Raw genomic sequence first — 11,221 nt, 5'->3', positions numbered from 1 at the left:
TGCCACCATTTTTGTTGTATCAAAAAATCGCCTAAATACTGTGAACTGTTAGACAAAGCGAAGTAGGCGACAAAATCTCATGAGCAGGCACATCATGCACGACCCAAAGAAATTCCAGTGGCATTGCAAAAAATCTGTGATTGAAATTATCAGTCTGGAAAAGGTCGCAAAGCCATTTCCTAGGCTGACAAAAGAGTGGCAAACCATCCCAGGAATGATTGACCAACAGAGATTACCCTAAAAATGTGACAACTCATTCAGGATGAACACCCAAAAAACACCCAAAGACCTGCAGGCCTCGCTGGCCTCTATTAAAATCAGCGTTCATAATGCCACAATAAAAACGACACTGGCCAAAAATGGCATCCATGATTCCCAAGCGAAACCCGCTACAGTCACAAAAGTACACAAAGATTCTTCTCACATTTGCAAAGGGGCATTTTGATGATGCAAAAGACTTTTGGAGAAACATTCTGTGGACTGATGAGTTAAAAATATATTTTTTTTGGAAAATGTGCAGCTCGTAACATCTGGCGCAAAAATGGCACACCATTTGATGAAAAAAGCATGATAGCAACAGTAACGCATGGTGGTGAGCTGTGTTGTGAGTAATGCATTACAAAAGTAATGTAATTACTGTAATGCATTACTTTTTGCTGTCAAATTTTACACATAAAAATGTCATATTTTGCTTGTTACAAATGAGATTAAGCATTTTAGCCTGAAAGTGGTGTTCTCAAAATTCGCCCAAAACACTACGAGATTGAATGAGAAAATTTGGGGCCAAAATGTTTACTTACTGTTGTTAGTACCTACTGCAGCAGAGATGCAGCAGTAGCAGACAACAGGTTGAATATGGACAGTTGGTACACAAAATGGAATACACCACAGTACTTTCAGTTCTCAGAGATGAAGAAAAGAAGAATATAATCGTTGGGTGCATTTTGTGTATGAAACCTTGTCAGCAAGATCCCTGTCACAACTAATAATGACAAGGTAAGATAACACTAGTTTCCACTGTAATATTGCTATTAATAATATTCAATAAATAGTTTCGGTTAATGTGTATCAAGATGAACCATATAAAAACATATTAAACAGTATGTTTAACACAGTATTGATGTCAACATTAGCCCCACTGAAACCATCTATTTTTGAAATGTCTGTCCTTAACCTAGCCGGCTGAAGTTGAATTTAAATATTACCACTGAAATTGTGCAATGCACTCACTGTTTTTGCCTAAAGCATAAACAATGCACCACTATGCTGTGAAACTAAGTAAGGGATTGAAATGCAAAAAAAAAAGATTCTGTTATTTTCCATGTCTATAAAGATTTACAATACAATACAGATTAAATGAATTGTACTGTTTTTAGGCTTCAGCCAATGTTCCATTGGATGTGTAATGAGCATATTGAGCTACATTTAGAATGCCAAATCTATATTTCCAGTTATGGCGGTGAGAGTAATATAAATGTAATATGCTTACAGAGAAAAAAAACAGTTCTCACTTGCCTTCTCTTAAATTTTTATTTTAGGGACGACAAGGTCTTACAGATTTCATTCGAAGAGTGATTGCAGCCTTTCCCAAATTGAAATTTCAGATCACCCTGCAAATGGCTGGCATTCAATTCAGAGTGTTCTGCCCTACAGTGAACCCTCGTTTATCGTGGTAGATACGTTCCGGAGCCGGTCGCGATAGCTGAAAATCTGTAAAGTAGCGCCCCCACTTCTTACATTTAAAAAAAAAAAAAAGACTTGTTTTAAAAGTGAAAAGTCTTCATGCCATACATATTATTTAGGACAAATATTACTGCAGTACACACATGTACTTAAATTATTAAACCTTATACACTGTACAGTAGTGAACTTGTTAGAGAGAGAGAGAGAGAGAGAGAGAGAGAGAGAGAGAGAGAGAGAGAGAGAGAGACAGAGACAGAGACACAGAGAGAGAGAGAGAGAGAGAGAGAGAGAGAGAGGCAGGCTGCTCGGCTGTGCTGGAGCACCTCATCCACAAAGCAGCTCAGATCAAAGAGCGTTGAACTCATAAGGCTCAACAATGCAGCTTTTATTTTCCTTACGACTTCACAGCTGAACATGGCAACGCCAAAACAATAAACCGAACACCTGCTCAACGTTTTAGCTGTCCCGTGGCATGCCCGCTCCAACCACACGTGCTTCCACACGCATGGATGCAATGCACCCTCATGCACATCAACCCAGCGGAACGAGGAATTTACAACATAACTGTTCCCCTTTTCCTTTGAAGTCTCGCGCAGCTACGTTCATGTTAGCAGCGGCCCCAATGTTGTATTCAAGTCTGACCATGATTGAAGATTATTACAATGGAGAGTTTACTCTTGAAATGCCATTTTATTATAAAGGTAATCTAGGTAAGACATTTCCAACGGTCTGGCAAAGGTCTGCTCCTCTCTCTGCCCGGACAATATGTACATGTATGTGTGTGCGTGTATGCCTTTTCCTGTGGATGCGCTTCATGACAGACACGAACGTTCCTGTAGGGCGGGAGTAGATCAAACACCACAGCTACACGCCATATAGTTCATGAAGTGCACCACAGCGCTGTTGTCAACACACAGGCAAAGGAGGCAGAGACAAGAAGAGCAAAGACGACGTTCACCAGACCGTTCCAAACCTCTTTCCCAGATTTCTTTTATAATAAAATGTTATTGCATGTGTACACTCTTGTAAGATAAACTAATGATAAATTGGCTGATGCATTAGTGCAACAGCTTTGCTTCATGTACGCTAACTGCTACTTTTCCAGACGCCGACCTTTCCAGACACCACGGTGCCTCCTTATCTCGTATGTATATATGTGTGTGTGTGCGTGTGTGTGTGTTAAAAACAATGTTAAGGTCGCGGCCAGAAACGTAAGTTATCTGCAAACTCTGTCACAGTGCACAATACTCGTGTTGTGCGACGGTTTAAATATGAGACCCCCACACCTCAGCAACAGTTTTTCTAATAAAAAGTCTGCAGCCTGAGAGCTTGAGAGAGAGAGACTTTGCAACGAGGTTGACACGGTCACACTCTCCTTCGAGCTCTCCCTACTGCAGTGGTAAAACTTAATCTCTGACTCCTGTGTTGTTATTTATACCTCTCCTTAGGTCATTTCTGTGGTACCGAACCCACCTCAAACCCAACAACTCTCTATTGTAATCATTTTTGATCATGTACTGGTTAGATTTTAATTCGATGTCTGGGCCGCTACTAATGTGACCGCAGCTGCGTGAGACTTCAAAAGTAAAGGCAACTTCCGTCGGCAGTCGGCAATTCGGATTGCTAAAGCAGCTTCCATATGGACGATCATTTCACTACGAGCCGTAACAATTGTCTTCGCCGAATTTCCAAAGGTGATGGCAGCCGTCGTCTAATGTTCGCTTCGTCCTCAATGTAGCGAACGGTGGATTCGTTCACTCCCAAATGGCGGGTTACGGCTGCAAAACCTTTCCCTTAGAGAAGTATCACCTTCTCAGCAACTGACATAATTTTTTTAAAGCCATTTAGCCTTTGTGGGAGCAGCCTTCTTGGGAGCTATTGCAAAAGTACAATACGTAATGAAAAAAAATCCTTTAAGTTGTGAATCTGCGTAATAGAGAAAAAATCTGCGATGAGGTGAATCCGCGTAATGGAAAAAAAAATCCGTGATGTGGCGAATCCGCGATAATTGAACCGTAAAGTAGCGAGGGTTCACTGTACCACGTTTTTTGTTTTGGATTTGTGTGCAGACTTAGAGCTCCTTCTTCTGGTTACTTTGAAATTTTGTCTCAGTAGACATGAGTAATCCAATGTGGCAGCACGCAAAGACGACAGGTTTGTGTTCGTGGATTTTTTAAATTTTATTTTGTTTTGCCTTGTATGGGAATTGTCCATAAGTAAACAAGCTGTCAAAATTATGACACTGTTCATTTGTTTTGTTTATTGTTAGAGACATTGGAAATAAGAGTGTATTTATTTCATTGTGCAACTTGTCAGCTTTAGAGGTGCTATATATCGTTAGCTGATTATGTGTTTTATTTTTCTAGTTTCATGGCAACCTAATGAGGGTAATGGTGGATGACCATTGTTCAAATTTAGCAGACCAAAAGGAAAGAAAGTCTGGTTGTTTGAAACGTTGTTATCCAGCCATCAAGCTGGTAAAAAACCTGAAGCTTCGGAGTGAGGACGGCATACAGGGTGTCCCTTGCCTAATGCCCAAAGGCAGCTGGAATAGGCACCATTAAGTCTGCGACGCTAGGAAGGATAAGCATGATGAAATTTCATATCGGACTGGCACCACAAACAACCTTAATTAGGCATATGCCCACTGTTTTTTCATTTAGAGCAATAATTAATATTTTATTTAAATCAGAATTGAATAATTGGAAAGACAGTTGTTCAAGACTTATACCGACAGACTACATACCGACAGCAAATGTGTCGGTATGTAGTAGGACCTGTTTTAAAACTCACTTTCTTTTGTCTTATCATTGCCCAAAACGAGACACAACAGCGCCATATTATTCTGTTCCTTTTTTTTTGCACATCACTGTACTCTTTGAAAAGAAGTTTGACAACCACATGTTTTACATTATATATTTTTTTCCATCCATTAGCTACCACTTTATCTGGGGTCAAGTCACGGAAGCAGCAGCTTGAGCAGGGAAGCCCAGACATCCCTATATTTTATTTGCAACAATATATTCACACTTTACAGTTACAGTTGGTTGAGCTGAATTAGGACTGGGCTGGTGCACGTAACAAAAATCTACATATATTTGGCGCTAATTATTTTTAAGTAATATATCATGATTTTACCAGTCTGGTCCATTTGAGAATAGATTTTCCTCCGTGAAGCCCCTGAGCTAAAATGAGTTTGACAAACCTGGCTTACTTACATGCTGTGCTTGCAGGCTTTGCAGACAAAAGCCTTAACTGCAACGATCTGTGGTGCGAGTGAGATGGTGACCACTTCCTGTGAAAAGAGCTGTGAAGACAAAGGTAAGATAGCACATACATGGACGCGCGTGCACATTAAAGTAACCTAGAAAAACTTCTTGTGTCAAACTAGTTCCTAGCATGTTTGTTTTTGTTGAAAGATTGCCCATACCACAACATAACGAAACAGTTGATTTAAACCAGAGAGAGAGTGAGAAAGTACACGAGGCGTCGGGCCATTCCTGCCATAAGTTGGAGCAGAAAATGGCAACCTTTCACCTTCCACATTGAGTTTTATACAGTTTTGGGGCCATGTAGTCCCACAGTGGAAAGCAACTGTGTGTGTGTGTGGATGGTGTCTTTAAAAGTCTTTCATTTGCCGATCATTCTTTAGAAGAGGGGGAAATCAGTGCGCCTTAAATTTTGAATGTTATCTTCTTCAGTTCACACTGGGATGTTGGAAGAAGCCTTTTGTGGCTTTTCTAGGTGGCACCTGGTCTCAACGTCCTCTGGGCCAAGTCATTCCTGTTTCTTATACTGACTTCCAGTCGTGTCAATCCTTATTAGAATAGCACAATATATGAACACAATATTTTATTGATACATTGCAGTTAAAAAATACACATTTCCTTTAACACATACACACACACACACACACACACACACACACACACACACACACACACACACACATTCACGTTGAAATCATATATACCTTTAAATCAGTGGTCCCCAACCCCCTGTCCGCGGACTGGTACCAGGCCGCGTGGACTGCAATTCGGCGATTGATTCGGCGTTCGGTGTGCACATAACAGCATAACAGTTCATACGTTTGTGATGTGGTTTTTAGCCAGCACACACCTCCCGCTTCCGGTCCGCAATATAAATGTAAGGCGTTGCATAGGTTGGCAAAGGTCTGCACCTCTCTCTGCCCGGACAATGTGTTCATGTATGTGTGTGCGTGTATGCCTTTTGCTGTGGATGCGCTTCATGACAGGCACGAACGTTCCTGTAGGGCGGGAGTAGATCAAACATCACAGCTACGCGCCATATAGTTCATGAAGTGCACCCCAGCGCTGTTGTTAACACACAGGCAGAGGAGGCAGAGACAAGATGAGCAAAGACGACGTTCACCAGACCGTTCCAAACCTCTTTGCCAGATTTAACTATGTAATTATGTAACTTTGTAAGGTGTGGGGGGGGGGGGGGGGGGGGGGGGTGCTGGCTGCTCTAAAAGCCACATCATCCTTCTCACTATGTATGTAATATATGTAATATCAACAGAGGCGGCGACAAAAGTTTTCACTGTCGCAATCTCGCAGTGGCTGAGACCGTGCTAAATATTGTGCTGACAATGCTGCGCTATCGTTAGCTTAGCACAGCAACTACGGTTCAACAGCTGTTAAGTGAAGCAAACGCTGCACATACCAGTTGTCCCAAGTTCTCGCTTCCGCCTTTCTACAAGCCAGGTGAGTGCCTTTGCTTGGCTCTGTTTTGTTTTGAAGGCTCAACTGGCCGTGTTGGACCGCAAAGCGGCCACCATGATTCATTCCTGCCCCCTGCGTGAGCCGTTGAATGTTCCCGAAGTTGATTGGCTGTCGCCACAGGAAACGCGGAAAAAGTAAAAAAAAAAAAATAACTTCACGCGAAAGGCGAAATTTCGCTCCTCGTGACCGCGCGCACCAATTCGTGTCGCTCCATTCGCGTCGCCTGACATGCATTCGTGCCCAGTCACGCGAACTCCATTGACTACAATACAAAACTCTCCGCTTTTTTGCCTCGTTCGCGTTCGGTGTGCGCGTACCATTAAACTAAATCATCTCCAAAACATTATTTCGGGTGCAGCCCATGCGGGCCGGTACCAGTTGATCCACGGACCGGACCGGGGGTTGGGGACCACTGCTTTAATGTCTTTGTCTCCATTCACTAAAAATATGAATTGTTGTACTGTTGACTTATTTGCTTCCACGCACTTTGAGCAGCTAACAGCCTATTAACACGTACACTAACACAGTAACAAGCCCATTCTCAGTGTCATATATACATTATAGTATACTAAATTCACTATTTATACTTATTATTTACTTCACTAGTATGGAAGATACACTATTAAGTACTACTATAGTGAACACTGATGACATTCATTCATAGTTTCACTTCATAATTAACCAATCAATCAACCAACCAAGATGAAAAGCAGAACTTATTTGCTTCCACGCACTTTGAGCAGCTAACAGCCTATTAACATGTACACTAACACAGTAACAAGCCCATTCTCAGTGTCATATATACATTATAGTATACTACATTCACTATTTATACTTATTTACTTCACTAGTATAGAAGATATACTATTAAGTACTACTATAGTGAACACTGATGACATTCATTCATAGTTTCACTTCATAATTAACCAATCATGCTTTTTGTTTTGAGATTTTTTTTTAATTGAGTTCATGACACATATCATACAAGTTTAAACAGACACAAACTGCACCTCCATTCAGGCATCTGAGGACAGGAAGTCTGCATCGGCTACTTTGGTGTGCCAAACCACAGGTGCAGCGTCATGGCACAGTTGATGGCGAGCATCTTGACGAAGACAAGGCGGAGGGCGAGAACGGTGAGGGAGAGGAGGTTCACCTTCTCATCTGCCAACGGCATGCATGTTGAACTCAGACAGACAGACTAGGCCTCTTGCATGTTCAATACCAACCTGGCACCAATGTGTCGTGGCAAAGCGCTGGTCCATTCTCACCTGTAGAGGCAAACCAGGAATAACATGACGTGACTTCATTAAGATCGGTGCAAGTCATGCCTATGCTTCTCACCTTCCTCACACGTGTCATTATGTGCGGCTGTTAGCATTGCCACTTGGTTGTAAAGCGAGTCTTCTGAAATTCGGACTGCAAGAGATTCTTTGAACATGCGTCCCTTTCCTGCCTTCTCTGTGCCTTTGTGTCGGCTGAAGCCGGTGGCAAGACATGCTGTCCGATGACTCTCCTCAAGTTTGTAGAAGGATGGCTCAAACTCCACCCCTATAGCAACACGAAGACCGAAGACTTGGGACATGTTGCCTTTCATAGATATTTTACTGTTATGAACATTAACTACAACAATTATAAGCCTTCTCCCGGTGAACAAGCCAGAAGACACATTCAAACCCATGCCTAGTGAAAACCAGACTAAGTGTGCGGTTTGTGTTGTAGGATTACAGAATCTATCTCCAAAAACGAATCGCTAATCTCTGTCCTCACATAGGTTTTTTGCTTGATTCAAGAAAATCTTGTGAAATTGTTTTGATTATTGTGTCATTGAGAATGAATGAGGAATGTTTTTTGTTTTTCTATTAATGGGATCTTTATTTGGGAAAATGTTTAATTGTTCATAAATCAGAATTTTTGGCATGTGAATTGAATAAACGTAACATTTGGAATTTCAAAGAGGAAAAGTTAAACCTGAGGTTTCATTTGGAATAGGGATTTTTTGTACGCTATCATAATGGTGAATTTTTGGCAAGTTTAGTCGGAATTTTGGACAAAATGAAAATCATTCCAAATGTGACCTGAATGGGCTGAACGCATTAGTCTATAAACGGGAACGTTAAAAATGTGTAGTGTTGGATATTCCATTGGAATAAATGACAACCTCTGATGCCTAATTGGGATTGAATGAGGAATTTGGGGGTAAAACATGTTGAATTTTCACCCCCAACAAAGTGAATAGTTCGAATGTGAAAATTGTTGGTATATGTTCAAATTGGAATTATGTCAATCGGATAAGTAAAGTGGAAGGAGGTGCGTGTCAAATAAGTGTGAGGGATTAAAAAAAATATGTGAAATGTGAAGTATGTGAAATATTTCTTCACATTGCCTGCATACCCTAATTCCGGTTTCGCTCACATTTTTCAAATTGAATTCTGATTTAAAAACAATATATAAGCACACACACACACACAGAGTATCAGTTGAAGCACAACTCACAAGTCTAAACTCACTGATTCTGCTTTGGAAAATTAATTTCCTGTTCCCTTACAAATATCCTCATTCACAAAATCATCTTCATACACCATCAAATGTGATGTGTATATCAGTGTTTGGATTAAAAAAAGGCAAAGAAAAAAATATCAACTCACTTGACGTGTTGCCATAACCCACAAAGTGCAATGAGCAATGTGACGAAGTAAGAAAAGCAATCCATGTTGAGGAATAAAGCGGAGAAAGATAGTAGGCCTAAATATGTTCACATGTGGCACTGTTGAAATGCTGAAAAATACAAGGTATCTTACTGCTTTCTACTATTATGCTGGTTCCACCCCCAAAGATGATCTTGTAGCCCACAGCAGCATCCACACAACAACGCACACTGTGACAAAAACCTATAACCTCATTGGCCACGCCCACCACATGTGCCCTCATTATTTTTTGTTAGAACAGTTTAAGGCCAAAATTCGTTCTTACATGCCTGTCAACTGTCTTGTGGTGTGGGTAGAAATGGCTCACCGTTACTGAACTTGGCCATAAGACAGTAATGCTAGTAATGACCTAAATGAATGCTTTTCTCCTAATGTAAAAATAAACTTGTTTTATCTTCCATCAACAATACAAAGCAACAAAATCCATTCATGAAGCAATTAATAGCTAAACCATTCATCTTGGCAATATGGCTTTACATTCACATAACGGTCTAAATTGAATGGGATGATTCTGGTCCAGAGCAGCTCAATTAGTTCATTCAAGTCTGAGTCCGCTCATTTTGAGCTAGGCATGCACAGCTACAACTAATAATGTCAATGGAACCCTCATATGTCACAAGAACAAAGAAACTAACTAATTTGGGTATATATATATATATATATATATATATATGATTAAATCTGAACCCTGATTTTCATATCTGTCGTGAGATTTTTAAAATTTGCAGACTGGTTAGCACATCTGCCTTACATGCTAACAGCTCTGGCCATGGTTGTGTGGAGTTTGCATGTTCTCCTTATGCCCGGGTTTACTCAGGGCACTCCCATATTCCAAAAACAAGCTGTGTTGGTTAATTGGAAGTTCTAAATTGTCTATAGGTGTTTGTACATGCAAATGGTTGTTTGTCTTTGTGTTCTCTGCAATTGACTGGCAACCAGTTCAGCATGCCCCGCCCTCTTAAAGACCTAAGTCAAAATTTTGTTGACTTGTACTGCAGGTAATGACAATAAAGGCTACATACCTACTTACTTCCTGAGGACAGCTTCAGCTCGCCCATTAACCTTGTGAAGAAAAATGGCCTTGATAATGGATTGAATTTCCAAAGTCAAATGAAACAAAAATTGCCCCATGAACGCCACCGGCGTAACACGAGATGCACATAGAGGAGCAAGTCCGATTGGCAAAAAAGTCTGGCAAGCGTCCCGAACGATGTGATGAGCCCATTGGGGCGAGTCAGGAGGGCGTGCAAAATGTCTGAATTTTTGATGCATCTTAGGATGAGACCAATAAAAAGCCCTGTGGGCAGCCACAAGCATTAATTATGCCAAACATTTCCTTTAACACAACACTCGTGGATTGCAAGTCGGTCACACTGTATTAGACAGGTCAAATCATCTAGTTGTGGAGTGATGGCTTGACAGGGGGGACATTTTGTCCCTTCAAGAAATGTGATTGGCGAAACAAGATTTGGGCAAACTGAACACTCTACAGAAGGTTTTCCATGGAGCAGGTCCGTCCACAATTGATCTCAGAAAGATAATGACTCAAGGTGGGATAACTGGTGGTGTTGTCAAAGTGCGGAGCATTAAATATGACCCACTGGTCAAGGTATGGCTATATGATGATTTACGCTAAAGTTATTACCATTATAAATGGCAGTGTTTGTATGGCCAATGAATCAAAAGAGAATGTGGATGAATTCCTGAGCAGTTAGCTCATATTCAGCCTTATGGGTTTTGAGTTGAGGAATCAAATGAGCATGTTCTTGCGGCAGTGCCGGTTCTATGCAGGGATATAGGAGGGGGCAGTCAGAAATGTGAAGGGGGCATCATGTATAGTAACTGTAGTAAATTGTGTATATGTTATACTGTAGTAACAGTGTTTTCTTCACTTGGGTTGTCAGATGTGTGTCTAACCCTCTACCATGAGACCTGTCCAACTTGGGTGTCCCACCTGAAGACTAAGCTCCTGCTGGTATAGCTCTTAAGGTCACAGAGGCAGGCAAACCCTCTAACCACAATAAGGTGGCAATCCCTGGGGGGGTGGGTGGATAAATTAAAATAAATAAATAAATAAAATAGCCT

General features: G+C 41.1%; 1 long non-coding RNA gene across 4 annotated transcripts; it reads right to left on the bottom strand.

Moving 5' to 3' along the window:
• Positions 1-3,916: 3,916 nt before the first annotated feature.
• Positions 3,917-9,600, bottom strand: LOC148406685 (uncharacterized). Of its 4 annotated transcripts, none has more exons than XR_015863996.1 (6): positions 9,077-9,600; positions 7,773-7,979; positions 7,658-7,699; positions 7,439-7,592; positions 4,902-4,990; positions 3,917-4,257 (listed from the first exon to the last, which is right to left on the bottom strand). It is a non-coding gene; the product is annotated as an uncharacterized LOC148406685 (long non-coding RNA). The 4 variants fall into 4 exon arrangements; XR_015863999.1 differs by having other exon boundaries at positions 4,227-4,249; XR_015863998.1 differs by lacking the exon at positions 3,917-4,257 and having other exon boundaries at positions 4,808-4,990.
• Positions 9,601-11,221: the final 1,621 nt, after the last annotated feature.

This window comes from Hippichthys cyanospilos, chromosome 21, assembly GCF_059441005.1.
Source record: "Hippichthys cyanospilos isolate Australia breed blue-spotted pipefish chromosome 21, RoL_Hcya_1.0, whole genome shotgun sequence".
In the NCBI taxonomy this organism is placed as follows: Eukaryota; Metazoa; Chordata; class Actinopteri; order Syngnathiformes; family Syngnathidae; genus Hippichthys; species Hippichthys cyanospilos.
Note: the sequence above shows the minus strand (reverse complement) of the source record. Positions and strands in the feature narration are given on the sequence as shown.